Genomic DNA, 18,564 nt, shown 5'->3' with positions numbered 1-18,564 from the left:
TCGGAAGTCTCCTTTCAAGAGGCTCGGAAGCCCCCTTTTAAGAGGCTCGGAAGCCCCCTTTCAAGAGGCTCGGAAGCCTCCTTTCAAGAGGCTCGGAAGCCTTCTTTAAAGAGGCTCGGAAGCCTCCTTTCAAGAGGCCCGGAAGCCTCCTTTCAAGAGGCTCGGAAGCCTCCTTTCAAGAGGCTCTGGAAGCTTCCTTTCAAGAGCACAGATAGAAAAATCCACTGAAATTTCCGCCAAAAATCATGCACATAAATGGAACGTCATTATTAGCGTAATTCCACAACGGATATAGCCTAAATGTATACAATATTTGACGTGAATCGTCTATATTGCATGCAAGTTGTAAGCAATCTTGTTAGGAAGAGGGCCATTTCAGCGAAGAATAGCGTAAATTTCCGCATGGCAAGTTTTACGCGCTGTTTACATTTCATCATTTTTTTCTGTGAGGCTCTGGAAGCCTCCTTTCAAGAGGCTCTGGAAGCCTCCTTTCAAGAGGCTCTGGAAGCCTCCTTTCAAGAGGCTCTGGAAGCCTCCTTTCAAGAGGCTCTGGAAGCCTCCTTTCAAGAGGCTCTGGAAGCCTCCTTTCAAGAGGCTCTGGAAGCCTCCGTTCAAGAGGCTCTGGAAGCCTCCGTTCAAGAGGCTCTGGAAGCCTCCTTTAAAGAGGCTCTGGAAGCCTCCTTTCAAGAGGCTCTGAAGTCTGCTTTCAAGAGGCTCGGAAGTCTCCTTTCAAGAGGCTCGGAAGCCCCCTTTTAAGAGGCTCGGAAGCCCCCTTTCAAGAGGCTCGGAAGCCTCCTTTCAAGAGGCTCGGAAGCCTTCTTTAAAGAGGCTCGGAAGCCTCCTTTCAAGAGGCCCGGAAGCCTCCTTTCAAGAGGCTCGGAAGCCTCCTTTCAAGAGGCTCTGGAAGCTTTCTTTCAAGGGGTTGTTTATCCAGGTTGCGAAAAAAGTCTCTTACGTGCATACCGTAAATGTATACAGAGATGATAAGTGAGAGATTTTTTAAGTCTCTTTTAGATTCATACCCTGGTATCGCTTGTAGACCTAAAGCGTTACTCCTGGAATTTCTTGAATAAACCGGTCCTATGCTGTGAACGCTTTAAATTTTTTGTACCACAGAGGGCATGCACTATATTTTAATAAAGCATATGAGAAGTAGGAAGTTCGAAGTGAAAAGTGAATTGAGAATTCAGAATAGAGAACTTCTTCCTTCGTCCTTCTTCCTTTTTCCTTCTTCCTTCTTTCGTCTTTCTTCCTACTCCTTTCTTCCTCCTCCCTTCTTCCTTCTTTCTTCTTTCTTCTTTCGTCTTTCTTCCTACTCCCTTCTTCCCTCTGCCTCCTTCATTCTTCCTTCTTCATTCTTTTTCTTTCCTCTTCTTCCTTTTTCCTTTTTTCTGCATCTGAGGCTGCGAACGAATTGATCGTTTTGACGAAAACATGCTTGGACGACCGACTACACAACTTTTCGGTTCACTTTACCGAGTCTTCAAGGCCAAATGATCTAACCTGAACAGTAACAAGTCACGCGGAGGAGGTGTATTGATAGCTGTCTCCAATAAAATGGTCAGCCACATCGACTATTGTTAGTGAAACTCCTTTTAACTACTTAAAAAACACTGAGTGTCGGTGAAGTTTACCTTCCCCCGTCCGAAAGAACAATTGATAACTCGCCCATAGGTTTCCAATCACGCGGGTCCTCATTCGCGCTTTTCCAATGATGGTACACCTTCCATCGATCCAATGGTATCGCACAAGCCCGATGATCATCTTTAAATTATCCCAAATACATGCAAAAGTACAATGGTGGTTACGTCAGCTATGAAATCATGGACAGTAAAGGCCTTAACATCATAGATTTCTTGGATGGTCATGAACATATTCTGTGAACGCATTCCTTTCGTTGCATCACTAGAGCAGGTTGGCTACAAAGAAAACTTTTGAAAGGCCCTACCGTAACATTCAAGTTTGATAAAAATACTACGCATCAAAATACAACAGATATTACAGGGAAAAATATACTCAACTATAACGCATCCATACAAGAATATGGCAGCAAAATAAAATGTCCATGAAGAATTAAAAATTTTCCATAAAAAATTGGGAAATTGCCAATAAAGAAATCAAGGTATGAGCAATGAATAAATATAAAGTATCAACAAATAATGCGAAATACATAAACAATTGAGAATTTCCCACATAACAAAAATAAATTAGCGCTTTAAAAGCAGAAAAATGCAATTGTAATAGAAGAATATTCCACGGAAAATGATGAATGATAATGAAATTCTAAACTAATCAATGTCTTATGTCAAAGTGAAAGCCTTCCAGCACAACTTTCTTGAATAGGCACAGTTTAAAAAGGATTTTCAGATATAGAAAACATAAGCATGAAAAATCACTAATCTCGTACCCTATCTTACGAAAACCCCTTCTCGCGAGGTACCTGCCCACCTATGGCCTACCACGAAAGGTCAACTCAATGGACGCAATGGTTCTACGCCCCAACAAAAAAAGGTCAACCTTATATAACGTCCTGAAAGATTCTTAAATTATCTTTCGAAACATCCCAAAAAATTAAAAAATTGGTCAAATGTTAAAAACAAATTTCTATTTAGGGCCAATATGACCCCAGAGGACCCTCCTAAGCTTAGCGGTAAGATGCGCGGCTATAAAGCCTCTTGACGGACGAACGTGTGATGATCGAAAGGCGGAAGCAGCACTACGAGGAACATTTGAATGGCGCTGAGAGTACAGGCAGTGAAAGTCAAGGCAGCGGAGGAGATGACTACGTCAGTTCAGCGGACAATGGAATCCAATCAGCCTTGAGGGAAGTTAAGGATGCCATCCAACAGCTGAAGTTCAATAAAGCAGCTGGTAAGGATGGTATCGGAGCTGAGCTTATCAAGATGGGCCCGGAAAAGCTGGCCACTTGCCTGCACAAACTGATAATCAGAATCTGGGAAACTGAACAGCTACCGGAGGAGTGCAAGGAAGGGGTTATATGCCCCATCTACAAGAAAGGCGACAAGCTGGAGTGTGAGAACTTTCGAGCGATCACCATCGTTAATGCCGCCTACAAAGTGATATCCCAGATCATCTGCCGACGTCTGTCACCATCAGTGAATGAGTTCGTGGGAAGTTATCAAGCTGGCTTCGTTGACAGCCGCTCGACAACGCACCAGATCTTTACTGTACGGTAAATCCTTCAAAAATGCCGTGAATACCAGGTTCCAACGCACCATCTGTTCATTGATTTCAAGGCATCATACGACAGTATAGACCGCGTAGAGCTATGAAAAATTATGGACGAAAACAGCTTCCCTGGGAAGCTTACCAGACTGCTCAAAGCAACGGTGGATAGTGTGCAAAACTGTGTAAAGATTTCGGACGAACACTCCAGTTCGTTCGAATCGCGCCAGGGACTAAGACAAGGGTATGGACTTTCGTGCCTGTTGATCAACATTGCGCTAGAAGGTGTCATGCGGAGAGTCGAGTGTAACAGCCAGGGTACGATTTTCAACAGATCCAATCAGTTTATTTGTTTCGCGGATGACATGGACATTGTCGGCCGAACATTTGCAACTGATGGTAAATGCATCGAACACAAAGTACATGCTAGTGGGCGGAACCGAGCGCGACAGGGCCCGTCTGGGAAGCAGTGTTACGACAGACGGGGATACCATCGAGGTGGACGAGTAATTCGTCTACCTTGGATCCTTGCTAACAGCTGATAACAACGTTAGTCGTGAAATACGAAGGCGCATCATCTGTGGAAGTCGGGCCTACTACGGGCTCCAGAAGAAACTGCGGTCAAAAAAGATTCGCCACCGCATCAAATGTGTCATGTACAAGACGCTAATAAGACCGGTTGTCCTCTACGGACATGAAACATGGACAATGCTCGAGGAGGACTTGCAAGCACTCGGGTGCTTGAGACCATTTTCGGCGGTGTGTGGCGGCGAAGAATGCATCACGAGCTCGCGCAGCTCTACGGCGAACCCAGTAAGGTAGGGCGCAGAAGGGCGTATTCGAGGATGGATTCGTACGGTGTATTGTGGCATCAAATTGTTAATTCAGTGTTTTCTGTTTAGATGTGAGCCTAATGTAAGCTAAATAAATTATTTAAATGGACCTCTGGGCAAACTTAGCAGGCTCAAGGTCTAAAACTCATAATTGTGTTAACAAACTGCCGAAAATCGTTACGGACTGGAAGAAAATCAAAGAATTCGATGAATCCTTCAGTGAAATTATTTCTGCTTTTCTAAAGATGTTGAAGAGTTCTTCGGTAATTGATCCACGAATTCCTCCAGAATTTCTCGGAAGACCATCACCACAGAAATTGATTCAAGGCAAGTGATACCTTGGACTATAGCAGCTTTCACGGGTGATCCCGCAGAGTGACCGATATTTTACAGTAGCTACCGGCTAACACAAAACTCCAGTGGGCACTGAGCACTATCTTCTGATACAAGCGAACTTACAAATGTTCAAGATGGATTAACTGCCAATGTAAATAGTCTATGTCAACTAGGTCCGCGCCCAGAACGTCTCTGAAAAGCAAAGGGGAAAAAATCCGTGAAAATTTCGAACAACAACTCTAAAGAATTTCCTAAGGAAAATTCGAGAATTGTCCGAAGAATTTCTCGTTGAAATCAAAATTTTGAACGAGGAAGAGCCATTTGGCCGAAAGTTGTATGAATATTAGCGACCTGTTAGGGCAATCGACTTGGCAATACCAAGATTTGGGAAGAGGAAGTTTTATCGCATGAGTGGATGGAAGGTGTCGTGTGTCCCATCTACAAAAAGGGCGATAAGCTGGATTGTAGCAACTACCGCGCCATCACATTGCTGAACGCCGCCTACAAGGTACTCTCTCAAATTTTATGCCGTCGACTAGCACCAATTGCAAGGGAGTACAAAATCACATACGTCCGTTTGGAAAAAAAGAACCCGAAAAATGGTAACTTGTGGAATTTCCGCTGAAGCAAAGTTGGAATTTCCGGAGAATTACTCGTGAAAATGAATTTTTTGGCCAAATATGTTCTTTGACCCAAACATGTGATTTGATGATGATGATGATAATACTACCATCTCTAGACCAACATTTGAAAAGGGCGTAACAGCCAAAATTTATTCCTTCTGATTCTTCGTCCACATATATAGCTTTATATGTAGACGAAGAATCAGAAGGAATAAATTTTGGCTGTAACGCCCTTTTCAAATGTTGGTCTAGATCTATTGTAGCAAGGCACCAGCCGATAGCACTGGCCATATCGGACAAACGATTTGATCATGATTATATTATTGTTTATATTTCATCAAACTCCTGTATGAAGGGCCAAAAATGTCAAACCTGTCCAAACATGTCATTTGGGCGAAAAAGTCGTTTTGCCGAATAGGTCATTAGGCCAAAATTGCCGAAATGGTTGTTTGGCAAAAAACACCATATTTGGATGCAAGTATCATTTGGTCGATACCAACAAATGTCGTTTGGCCAATTTGGTCGTTCGACAAAATCTTTTGTGAAAATATACCCGAAAAATGCCCACCTGTGGAATTTCCGTAGAATTTTCCTTGGAATTTCCAGAGAATTACTCGTTAAAATTCCAGAAAGTTTCCCATCAAAACTTCTTAGAGTTTCCCGCGGAATTTCAAAAAAATGCATTGGTAATTCGGAAGAACTTTCCGTAGAAATTTAGAACAATTTCCCGTAAATATTAAAAAAAAAACTCCCATGGAAAAATTCTGAATAATCTCTCATCAAAATTCCGCAGAAATTCCAAATAATTTGCCTCAGAATTTTCAAAGAATCGATAGTGGTAATTCCAAAGAATTCTCTCATGGCAGCTTCAAAGTATTTCCGTGGAATATTCGAAAAAAATATCCAAATTAATATTTTGGGAAATCAGAAGAAAATCTTAAGAAATTTCATTAGATTTCTCCGGTGAAATTTAGAAAATTCTCCCGTTAATGTCTTCCGAAAATATCAAACGTTGTTTAAAGCATTTATTTAATAGTACCTTTATTATGCAATTTAGAGTTATAGTGCCTTCGGGACATTTTATCGGTAAGTTAAGGTGCTTATTTGGAGGTATTCAGCTTACTGCTAAATCCACCTAAAAGTGAGATGAAAAATTTATTTTGTCCCCTTCACATATAAGGTTTGATTCTTTATAAAATTTGTAGCAATAGTTCACAATAGTTAACAGCAATTTGACAACGGGCAGATTGTGGCAATCAATCTTATACGCATAACAAAGTACAAGTAATGAACTTTAAATTAATACCTGAACTGTAGAGTTGTAAGGAATGTTTCATCAAAAACCATTTCCTACTATTATTATTTATTATTATCATTTATTCAGACTAAGGCCGAAGTGGCCTGTGCGGTATATAAGAGTCTTCTCCATTCGGCTCGGTCCATGGCTACACGTCGCCAACCACGCAGTCTACGGAGGGTCCGCAAGTCATCTTCCACCTGATCGATCCACCTTGCCCGCTGCGCACCTCGCCTTCTTGTACCCGTCGGATCGTTGTCGAGAACCATTTTCACCAGGTTATTGTCCGACATTCTGGCTACGTGCCCGGCCCACCGCAGTCGTCCGATTTTCGCGGTGTGAACGATGGATGGTTCTCCCAACAGCTGATGCAACTCGTGGTTCATTCGCCTCCTCCACGTGTCGTCCGCCATCTGCACCCCACCATAGATGGTACCCAGCACTTTCCTTTCGAAAACATCGAGTGCGCGTTGGCGTGCGCGTTGTCCTCCACGAGCATCGTCCAGGTCTCGTGTCCGTAGAGGACTACCGGTCTAATGAGCGTTTTGTAGATTGTCAGTTTGGTACGGCGGCGAACTCTATTCGATCGGAGCGTCTTGCGGAGTCCAAAGTATGTACGATTTCCAGCCACTATACGTTTCCGAATTTCTCTGCTGGTATCATTTTCGGCAGTCACTAGTGAGCCCAAGTACACAAATTCTTCTACCACCTCGATTTCGTCACCACCGATGCCAACTCGCGGTGGGTGGCTCACATTGTCTTCTCTTGAACCTCTTCCTATCATGTACTTCGTCTTCGACGTGTTGATGACTAGTCCGATCCGCTTGGCTTCCCTCTTCAGTCTGATGTAGGCTTCCTCCATCTTCTCAAAGTTACGTGCCATAATATCTATGTCGTCGGCGAAGCCAAATAGCTGGACGGACTTATTAAAAATTGTACCACTCGTGTTAATCCCTGCTCTTCGTATTACCCCTTCCAATGCGATGTTGAATAGCAGACACGAAAGACCATCACCTTGCCGTAACCCTCTGTGGGTTTCGAAGGGATTCGAGAAGGCACCTGAAACTCGAACTACGTACAGCACCCGATCCATCGTCGCTTTGATCAACCGTGTCAGTTTATCCGGAAATCCGTTTTCGTGCATTAGCTGCCATAGCTGGTCCCGATCGATTGTATCATATGCGGCTTTGAAGTCGATGAATAGATGATGTGTGGGCACGTTGTATTCGCGGCACTTCTGCAGTACTTGGCGAATGGCGAACACCTGGTCCGTGGTAGACCGTTCGCCCATAAAACCCGCCTGGTACTGCCCCACGAACTCCCTTGCAATTGGTGCTAGTCGACGGCATAAAATTTGGGAGAGTACCTTGTAGGCGGCGTTCAGCAATGTGATTGCGCGGTAGTTGCTACAATCCAGCTTATCGCCCTTTTTGTAGATGGGACACACGACACCTTCCATCCACTCCTGCGGCAAAACTTCCTCCTCCCAAATCTTGGTAATGACCCAGTGCAGCGCACTAGCCAGTGCCTCACCACCGTGTTTAAATAGCTCTCCTGGTAGTTGGCCAACCCCAGGGGCATTGTTGTTCTTCAGCCGGCCAATCTCCTCCTGGATTTCTTGGAGATCCGGAGCCGGTAGAATTATGTCCAGCGCGCGTTCCCCCAGGTCCATCACCATACCGCCATCTTCGTCTGCCACATCGCCATTCAGGTGTTCTTCATAGTGCTGCCGCCACCTTTGGATCACCGCACGCTCGTTCGTAAGAAGTTTTATGTCCTTACACATATCAGGCTGTGGCACGTGGCCCTTACGTGAACGGTTCAACTTCTCATAAAACTTTCGTGTGTTATTAGCGCGGTACAGTTGCTCCGTCTCTTCACGGTCTCGATCTTCCTGCTGACGCTTTTTCCTCCAGAAAATCGAGTTTTGTCTGTTCCGCGCCTGTTTATATCGTGCCTCGTTCGCCCTCGTGCGGTGTTGCAGCAATCTCGCTCATGTTGCATTCTTCTCTTTTACTAAATGCTCACATTCGCCGTCATACCAGTCGTTTCTCTGATCCGGGGGCACCGTGCCAAGTGCAGCGGTTGCGGTGCTACCAATGGCGGATCGAATATCTCTCCAGCCATCTTCAAGAGACGCTGCGCCTAGCTGCTCTTCCGTTGGGAGTGTCACTTCCAGCTGCTGCGCGTATTCTTGGACTAGTCTACCTTCTTGTAGCCGCCCAATATTTAGCCGCGGCGTCCGACTTCGACGTGTGTTGTACACCGTCGAGAGTTTTGAGCGCAGACATACTGCAACGAGGTAGTGGTCGGATTCAATATTCGCACTGCGGTAAGTGCGGACGTTAGTGATGTCGGAGAAGAATTTACCGTCGATTAGAACGTGGTCGATTTGGTTTTCCGTTTCTTGGTTAGGTGATCTCCATGTGGCCTTGTGGATATTTTTGCGGAGAAAGAAGGTGCTTCGGACTACCATTCCGCGGGAGGCTGCGAAGTTTATGCATCGTTGGCCGTTGTCATTCGATACGGTGTGCAGACTATCCGGTCCGATGACCGGTCTATACATTTCCTTCCTTCCTACCTGCGCGTTCATGTTACCGATGACGATTTTGACGTCCCGCAGTGGGCATCCATCGTATGTCTGCTCCAGCTGTGCATAGAACGCTTCTTTCTCGTCGTCGGGTCTCCCTTCGTGTGGGCAGTGCACGTTGATGATGCTATAGTTGAAGAAACGGCCTTTAATCCTCAGCTTGCACATCCTTGCGTTGATTGGCTGCCACCCAATCACGCGTTGGCGCATCTTACCCAGCACTTGGTGGTGCCACAGCTTTGGTAGAAGGTAGCCGCCCGATGCCCGCTTTTCCACACTTTCTGTCCTATCCAGCAAATCTCCTGCAGGGCCACGACGTCGAAGTTGCGGGGATGTAATTCATCGTAGATCATCCTGTCGCAACCTGCGAAACCTAGCGACTTGCAATTCCATGTTCCAAGCTTCCAATCGTGATCCTTTATTCGTCGCCTAGGTCTTTACCGATTATATCGAGTCGCATTATCTCTTATATTGTTCGTAATTATTGGTTTTCCAGGCGGCTTATTGGGCCTGCGCAAACCTCCTGTCTCGCCGGAGGGCCATCAGCCATCAGGGCTGTTTAGCGTCCCACCTAACACCAGGACTTGGGCTTGTGCGCTTTAAGCGGCACACGGTCGCTTTGGCGGAGCCTACTTGCGGATACATGCAGCTTTTTATAGAGGTTTAACAGGGCCCACTGTCAAACCCCACCACATCCTAGGCAGGCGCCACAACTCGCAGATGGCCTGGGGAGGGATCGTCAAGCCCTTGGACATAGTCTCTGCTGCCCCCAACAATTTCCTACTATGCAACGCAGAAATCAATCTCCCATCACAAGGAATTGATGAACCATGCGTCTCTATATGCTTGTATGCTCTACGTCAAATATGCTCAAAGCTTGTTGGCATAAAAACAGCCGGATGACACACAGCTATGCTTCTGGCTCCAGCATAAAATTCACGTTATTATTTTGCTATGGGCGTTATTTTCTGATACAATATTGTTATCAAATATTCAAATTTGTTTTGCACCGTACTAACCGTGTTGTGTTGAATGACGGTCTTATTACAATTAAATTGAAAATCGAACAGATTTTTCACTACACGCAATACGTGGTACATAATGATAATAGTAATAAATCCATTCAAATCGCTTAACAACAATTACTCCATCATAGAAAATTAGTCCTGAAATGATGTTTTTGTTTACTAATTTTGAATTGTCAGTGGGGCCCACCGCGCGCTAACCCCAGAGATGTTAGCCACCATTTTTTCCCATTGGAGAGATAGGCGATGACAGTAGGGTGCATAAAAAGCAATAAATCTCAAAAAGTAACGAAATTACAAACTTGGTGTCTTCAACAAAGTTTTCTAGGAGAACTTTTGGTACAACTCTTGCTTAGACATATACCTTCCATATTGTAAAGTGGAAAAAATTCATTTCATCAAAATGCTGAATACCTCCAAAGAAGCGCATCGACTTACTGATAAAATGTCTCGAAGACGCCATTACGCTAAATCACATAATAAAGGTACTATTAAATAAACGCGCTAAAAACACGATTTAAGCCACCGTGAGCCGCAGGATAAAATGACTGACGCCGAAAACTCCACTACCAAGAGGCACACCTCTGGTCTCGATTCTCCCAGAACGTCTTACATTACAGAATTTTAAATCGCTATGGAATCGTAAGATGCAATTTTCGTCATCATCAGTTAGTGCATGGAAAACCAGAAGGCATATCAAAAAGGGCTTTGATGCCGTCATTGAAAGTCAAGTCCATCAACACTGCGGGCAAACAATTCTATTCAGAATCATTCTTTGTGATATGGAAAGTTAAAGTCTGTTACCGTTTGCTTTCCTGTATAACGGATCATCACCAACGCTCATTAAATGCAGTCTAATCGAAGAACTTGAAGAAACCAACAATTCCGCAGTGCCAACACAGACGTAAGAATTAATCAGCAGTGAGTTTGGGTTTTACAAATCAATTTACTCCATACATTATAAAAATCAGTAAATTTACTAATAACTGAAAAAAGTGATCACTTGTAAAACTTTCTGAAGCTTTTTTAAAAGGAAGAACTCCTAATATTGCGTTCATTATTAAAAAATGGTTTTGCCTACCAGATTGTGGACCTTCGTGGAAATATAACAACAATAATGTTAGAATCCTAAAGTTCGTGTACAGAGCATGCTTTTATTAGCTTTTAGTCTCTTCCCACCATGTAGATCATTCAATTTTCTTGAAATCAATTGCATTCATCACTCGACTGTAATGTGAACATGTAAACAACCACTCTTATTTTATTCAAAGCATCTGGCATTAGTGTGTTCAACAAACACTGTTCAGAATAGTGAATATCCGTATCCTTTTCGGCTCACTAGATCCACGTTATGACACTCATTTTCCTTTTGCATAGGCACTACTCCACCCGCCAACCCGAATTTTTACTCTCGCTCTCACTTGGGTCGGCGATTACACTCGAATTTCCCCCCACAACGGTTTCCAAATTTTCCCAATACTACTGTTGTTCTTCGCTTCGGTTATACACACATTACAACCACTGCTGCTCATATACTGTGTGGGAAAATTTTCGCACCAGGCATATTTTTAACTTTTCACACAAATTTTTCCTCGGCGTCCACCTTGCTGAAGCACGAACCGCAGTGAATCGAAGCAGGCGAAAATCACATAATTTTCTTCATTTCCCTAGGCAACCAAGTCATCACCGCCGCTCACTAGATTGTTCAGGAATTAACCAAACCCCGTCGCAGCGCACTCTAGGTGCGAAAATCTCGCAACTGAAAATTCAAAAATCACTTCCCCAATGGAACGAAATATGCAATTGCGCTAGCACACATTTCCCACTCGCACACGCATGATGGAAAACGACGCAGTAATGGGTCATCATTCAGATCTCCAAAACAAATCCGCAGCGAAATTCGAACGCTCCAGCGTGCGCGAGCTGTGCCGATTTCCCCACCCAACCACGTCCAATGTGTCCTTCTTCCGCACAGTTGGCGAAGGTTACCGTCCGGTTTACGAAACGTCAGGTTCACCGCGCACCATTCGCGTCACTGCAACTTCCGCGAACGCACCACCGAAATGAGGAAAAAGCACAATGAAAAATGTGTCACGATTTTCTTCAACCACCAAATGAGGAATAAATTCGAGAATGGGTAAAAAAGCGCAAGAATGATGACGGCGAGGTCGTCTCTGCTTCTGCTAGGAGGGTACAAAAGACTATAGAAGTACTAGGATGGTAGAGCTATTAAAGAAGAAAGAAGCCGAACGAACGAACGAACACTGTGGCTGTGCTCACATTCTCGTGTTGCTGCCGACGATGGGGAAAAGAAACTGAACGCTCGCTGAGCTCCAAGTCCGGCTCGAGGCGCCCAAACCCCCCCGGATTGGCGTCGGTGAGTAGCTGAGGCGCAAAAATAGCTCCCCGCGAGAGGGGCTGAGAAAATCTCTGAGTGTTTGGAGCTCCATCATAGCTGTTGGTGCGCTGTGGTTTCATCGAAATGCTATCAGCTGGTTTTTGCAGTTTGAATGCATTGCCAACGAGCTGTTGATGCCGAGTGGAAAGAATTGGGGAGAAATATTGTCGAGATGAGTTACGAGGAGAGAACCCGATGGAAGTTTGAAAACATTTATGACATATGATACATAAAACGATTTACGCGCCAAATTTTAGTACTGGAAGTTTATCACAATGGTATGATTCGATCTACAAAAGACAAGAAAAGTGCTGCCATAGAAGCAAAGCCACGACTGCGGTTTCGTCATCACCGCCGTTGGCCGTAGAACGCAGAGATAAATAGCTTTTCCTGCACTATCAGCGACAAAGGTGGTAGCGTCATCGGTATCCGGGAAGCAACGCACTTGAGTTGATAGGCGAATTCATTTGACCGATAACCACCGGTAACATCATGAAAGAACGGTCATCAGTCGTAAGTATGAACGTCATCGGATTGGACGCATTCGATCTTTAAACAAAACTGATTTCTGATTATTGCAAACAGGTGAATAAATCATTTTTTCCTATTTCGATAAACACATATTCACGCAGTACCACGAAGTTTTTCAGGGCAGCTTGGACCATTATACAACCCACTTGATTCTGAAACAGCATACACAACCCATTTTTGACCGAAGTGACTAGTTTCATTCCAGGTTTAGGGTCATTTGGCCGAATGCCGTGTGGTCAAATGTCAATAGGCAGAAAAGATCATTCAGCCGAACGCCATTTAACCGTACGTCGTTTGGCCGAATTGTTAAATTATTTTCTTTCAATAGTGTGTGAAGTGAGAAGGGCATAGTGAGAAGTAATAAGTGACTAGTGGTGGCACGGCAAATGCTGGGTAAAGCGTACCATTGGTACTTCGCGTACCTGAAGGAATAAAATAGACCCCATCTCGCGGTCCTTAGCCTCTTACCCAGCAACTCCTATCCCTACCTCCCCGCGGTGCTGGCCGGGATACGAGCAACCTTAGGGAAGATCGGGTAACCAACCCCGGTGGGAACTATGGTCGTATGCTGACAGGGAAGGGGGGGTTTGCTCCTCTCCGGAGGTGCAAATCTTATTGAGCGTCTGTTCTCCATGTCAGGATCGGCTCACAACAGCGTCTGTTCTCCATGTTAGGGGCGGCTGATCATCGTCCGAGTGCCAGCGAGGGACTCTAAAGTGAAACTGTGCACCATGGTCCACCGGAAATAAGGAGGAATGGTCCTCCGGAAATTTAGGGGTTTGGTGTCAGGCCCTGCAAGCTAGCCTTTAAAAATCATAAGCAACGAACAATCAACAAGAGAGTACGGACCGGAACCATCGGCGAAGACCACTGCGACGAAAAGGACTAGCGATTGGAAACTCGGTTCGTGGAACTGCAAATCTCTCAACTTCATCGGGAGCACACGCATACTCGCCGATGTGCTCAAGGACCGTGGATTCGGCATCGTAGCGCTGCAGGAGGTTTGTTGGAAGGGATCAATGGTGCGAACGTTTAGAGGTAATCATACCATCTACCAGAGCTGCGGCAACACACACGAGCTGGGAACAGCTTTCATAGTGATGGGCGATATGCAAAGGCGCGTGATCGGGTGGTGGCCGATCAACGAGAGAATGTGCAGGTTGAGGATCAAAGGCCGGTTCTTCAACTTCAGCATAATCAACGTCCATAGCCCACACTCCGGAAGCACTGATGATGATAAGGACGCATTCTACGCGCAGCTGGAACGTGAGTACGACAGCTGCCCAAGCCACGACGTCAAAATCATCATAGGAGATTTGAACGCTCAGGTTGGCCAAGAGGAGGAGTTTAGACCGACTATTGGAAAGTTCAGCGCTCACCGGCTGACGAACGAAAACGGCCTACGACTAATTGATTTCGCCGCCTCCAAGAATATGGCCATTCGCAGCACCTACTTCCAACACAGCCTCCCGTATCGGTACACCTGGAGATCACCACTGCAGACAGAATCACAAATCGACCACGTTCTGATTGATGGACGGCACTTCTCCGACATTATCGACGTCAGGACATATCGTGGCGCTAACATCGACTCTGACCACTATCTGGTGATGATTAAACTGCGCCCAAAACTATCCGTCATCAACAATGTTCGGTACCGACGACCGCCGCGGTACGACCTAGAACGACTGAAGCAACCTGATGTCGCCACTGCATACGCGCAGCATCTCGAGGCAGCGTTGCCGGAAGAGGGTGAGCTCGGTGGGGCCCCTCTTGAGGACTGCTGGAATACAGTTAAAGCAGCCATTAACGACGCAGCGGAGAACAACGTCGGGTATATGGGTCGAAGTCGACGGAACGATTAGTTCGACGATGAGTGCAGACAGATTCTGGAGTAGAAGGACGCAGCGCGGGCGGTCGCGCTGCAGCAAGGTGGAACGTGGAACGTTATAGACGGAAGCGGAGACAGCAGACCCGCCTTTTTCAGGAGAAGAAACGCCGCCTGGAAGAAGCGGAGTGCGAGGAGATGGAACAGCTGTGCCGTTCTCAAGATACACGCAAGTTCTATCAAAAGCTCAACGCAACCCGCAAAGGCTTCGTGCCGCGAGCCGAAATGTGCCGGGATAAGGATGGGAGCATCTTGACGGACGAACGTGTGGTGATCGAAAGGTGGAAGCAGTACTACGAGGAACATCTGAATGGCGCTGAGAGTACAGGCAGTGAAAGTCAAGGCAGCGGAGGAGATGACTACGTCAGTTCAGCGGACGATGGAAGCCAACCAGCCCCCACCTTGAGGGAAGTTAAGGATGCCATTCAACAGCTAAAGACCAATAAAGCAGCTGGTAAGGATGGCATCGGAGCTGAGCTCATCAAGATGGGCCCGGAAAAGCTGGCCACTTGCCTGCACAAACTGATAGTCAGAATCTGGGAAACTGAACAGCTACCGGAGGAGTGGAAGGAAGGGGTTATATGCCCCATCTACAAGAAAGGCGACAAACTGGAGTGTGAGAACTTTCGAAGGATCACCATCCTTAATGCCGCCTACAAAGTGATATCCCAGATCATCTTCCGTCGTCTGTCACCATTAGTGAACGAGTTCGTGGGAAGTTATCAAGCCGGCTTCGTTGACGGCCGCTCGACAACGGACCAGATCTTTACTGTACGGCAAATCCTTCAAAAATGCCGTGAATACCAGGTCCCAACGCACCATCTGTTCGTTGATTTCAAGGCGGCATACGACAGTATAGACCGCGTAGAGCTATGGAAAATTATGGACGAGAACAGCTTCCCAGGGAAGCTTACCAGACTGATCAAAGCAACGGTGGATGGTGTGCAAAACTGTGTGAAGATCTCGGGCGAACACTCCAGTTCGTTCGAATCGCGCCGGGGACTAAGACAAGGTGATGGACTTTCGTGCCTGTTGTTCAACATTGCGCTAGAAGGTGTCATGCGGAGAGCCGGGTGTAACAGCCGGGGTACGATTTTCAACAGATCCAGTCAATTTATTTGCTTCGCGGATGACATAGACATTGTCGGCCGAACATTTGCAAAGGTGGCAGAACTGTACACCCGCCTGAAACGTGAAGCAACAAAAGTTGGACTGGTGGTGAATGCCTCAAAGACAAAGTATATGCTTGTGGGCGGAACAGAGCGCGACAGGGCCCGCCTGGGAAGCAGTGTTACGATAGACGGGGATACCTTCGAGGTGGTCGAGGAATTCGTCTACCTCGGATCCTTACTAACGGCTGATAACAATGTCAGTCGTGAAATACGAAGGCGCATCATCTGTGGAAGTCGAGCCTACTACGGGCTCCAGAAGAAACTGCGGTCAAAAAAGATTCGCCACCGCACCAAATGTGTCATGTACAAGACGCTAATAAGACCGGTTGTCCTCTACGGACATGAAACATGGACAATGCTCGAGGAGGACTTGCAAGCACTCGGAGTATTCGAGAGACGGGTGCTTAAGACCATCTTTGGCGGTGTGCAAGAAGACCGCAGGCTAAACATCTGATCCGATGTTGATCGGCCCTCACGAAAACCTGCCTGATATTCACCAACAAAAGGCTCCTCAAGCGGTCTCACTCTGTTAAACAGGATACGAGACAGGATTTGGTACGTCGAGTTCAGAAGGTTGATCCCTCTGTAATTGGCACACTCTAGTCTGTGCCCTTTCTTATAGATTGGGCATATGAGGCCATCCAACCAGCCGGCAGGCAGTTCTTCAGCCTCCCATATTTTCTGGATAATGTGGTGGATTGATTGATTCATTCATTTATTTAGTCTACATCTAAACAGCTAACCCTGAATCAACAATTTGACGCCACAATACACGGTTCGAGGCCGCATCTCTCCATCCTCGAATACGCCCAAAGCTCACCAAGTCGTTTTGCACCTGGTCTGCCCATTTCGCTCGCTGCGTTCCACGCCGTCTCGTACCTGCCGGATCGGAAGCGAACACCATCTTTGCAGGGTTGCTGTCCGGCATTCTTGCAACATGTCCTGCTCATCGTACCCTTCCGGCTTTAGCTACCTTCTGGATACTGGGTTCGCCGTACAGTTGGGCGAGCTCGTGGTTCATTCTTCGCTGCCACACACCGTCTTCTTGCACACCGTCAAAGATAGTCATAAGCACCCATCTCTCGAGTATTCCGAGTGCTTTCAAGTCCTCCTCGAGCATTGTCCATGTTTCATGACCGTAGAGGACAACTGGTCTTATTAGCGTCTTGTACATGACACATTTGGTGCGGTGGCGAATCTTTTTTGACCGCAGTTTATTCTGGAGCCCGTAGTAGGCCCGATTTCCACAGAAGGCTCTACGATCTGCTGAACGACCTGGCTGGAAAAACCTTTGTGCAAATGTTTCCAATTTGAGTGAAGCCAGTCGATTGAATAAAATTCTTGCGAGTTCCAAGGATTCCCAAGTTGGCGAAATTCGCAAGCTAAATGGCGACTACACTTCTTCTGATGAAGAATCGTTAGAGCACTTATTTGATACGCACTTCCCTGGATGTGTCGATATAACATCATCGGATGATCCTGATGTCTTTTCATGTAGCTATGGGTCTTGGGCTCAAACACGTAGAATCATAACTACTGAATCGATTCAATGGGCACTTAACAGTTTTGCTCCCTACAAATCTCCAGGGGAGGATGGCATTTTTCCCGTTCTACTTCAGAGAGGTTTTGAGCATATCAAACATATTTTGAAAAAGCTTTTAGTATGCAGTTTTGCTACTGGGTATATTCCCATATCCTGGCGGGATGTAACTGTAAAGTTTATCCCAAAAGGAGGACGTGCTTCGTATGAAGAAGCAAAGAGTATTAGACCCATCAGTCCGACCTCATTTCTTCTGAAAATCTTAGAACGTATTATCGATCATCACATTCGTGATGACTGTTTGGCAAACATGCCTCTTCATGTTAATCAACATGCTTACCAATCTGGAAAGTCCACCGTGACTCTTCTACACAAGGTTGTGTACGATATCGAGAAAGCATTCGCTCAAAAGCAATTGTGCTTGGGTGCTTTCTTAGATATTGAAGGTGCTTTCGACAACGTGTCTTTCGATGCAATATTGGAAGCCGCACGTTGTCATGGGCTACCTAAAATTACTATCAAATGGATTCACCAGATGCTTAAAAACCGACATCTCTACTCGGCATTACGTCAAGCAGCGATTAGGAAATTAAGTGTCTGCGGATGCCCTCAAGGGGGAGTATTATCTCCACTTTGGTGGAATCTCGTTGCCGATACGCTATTGAGGTTACTTAATAATGGCGGTTTTCCTACCTATGGATTTGCCGACGACTATATAAGATTGATAGTGGGTTTGTGCATTACTACCTTATTCGGCCTGATGCAAAATTCTCTTCAGGTAGTTGAAAGTTGGTGTCGCCAATATGGCCTTTCGGCCAATCCGAAAAAAACATCTATTGTTCTTTTCAAAGAAAAACGTAACCGTAATGGTGTCCATTACATCTTTTTGGTTCTGAAATCAATGTAACTGACCAAGTAACGTATGTGGGTCTAATTATGGATTCAAAGCTTTCCTGGACTCCTAACATTGAGTTCAGAATCAAAAAGGTGTGTATGTCTTTCGGCCAATGCCGACGAACCTCTGGTAAAACTTGTGGTCTTAAACCCAAATATATCAAATGGATTTACATAACAGTTGTACGACCAATTTTGGCTTATGGATGTCTAGTGTGGCGGCAAAAGGGGGATGTGAGGACAATTCAGTC

The 18,564-nt window shown here is 45.7% G+C and overlaps 2 protein-coding genes across 6 annotated transcripts in view; both read right to left on the bottom strand.

Annotated features, from left to right (window-relative positions):
- LOC134225131 (uncharacterized) overlaps positions 1 to 12,208 on the bottom strand; it is a 105,370-nt gene extending 93,162 nt beyond the window's left edge. The window contains exon 1 of one of the 3 annotated variants that reach the window (XM_062704942.1): positions 12,104 to 12,208. The gene's annotated coding sequence lies outside the window, so the exon portion shown is untranslated. The other 2 variants (XM_062704943.1, XM_062704940.1) reach the window with 2 other exon arrangements.
- Positions 1 to 18,564, bottom strand: part of LOC134225132 (protein enabled) — a 185,427-nt gene that overhangs the window by 47,488 nt on the left and 119,375 nt on the right. The gene's annotated exons all lie outside the window — the stretch shown is intronic.

This window comes from Armigeres subalbatus, chromosome 3 (assembly GCF_024139115.2).
Source record: "Armigeres subalbatus isolate Guangzhou_Male chromosome 3, GZ_Asu_2, whole genome shotgun sequence".
NCBI lineage: Eukaryota > Metazoa > Arthropoda > Insecta > Diptera > Culicidae > Armigeres > Armigeres subalbatus.
The sequence above is the reverse complement of the archived record's forward strand: the minus strand, read 5'-3'. Positions and strand labels throughout refer to the sequence as shown.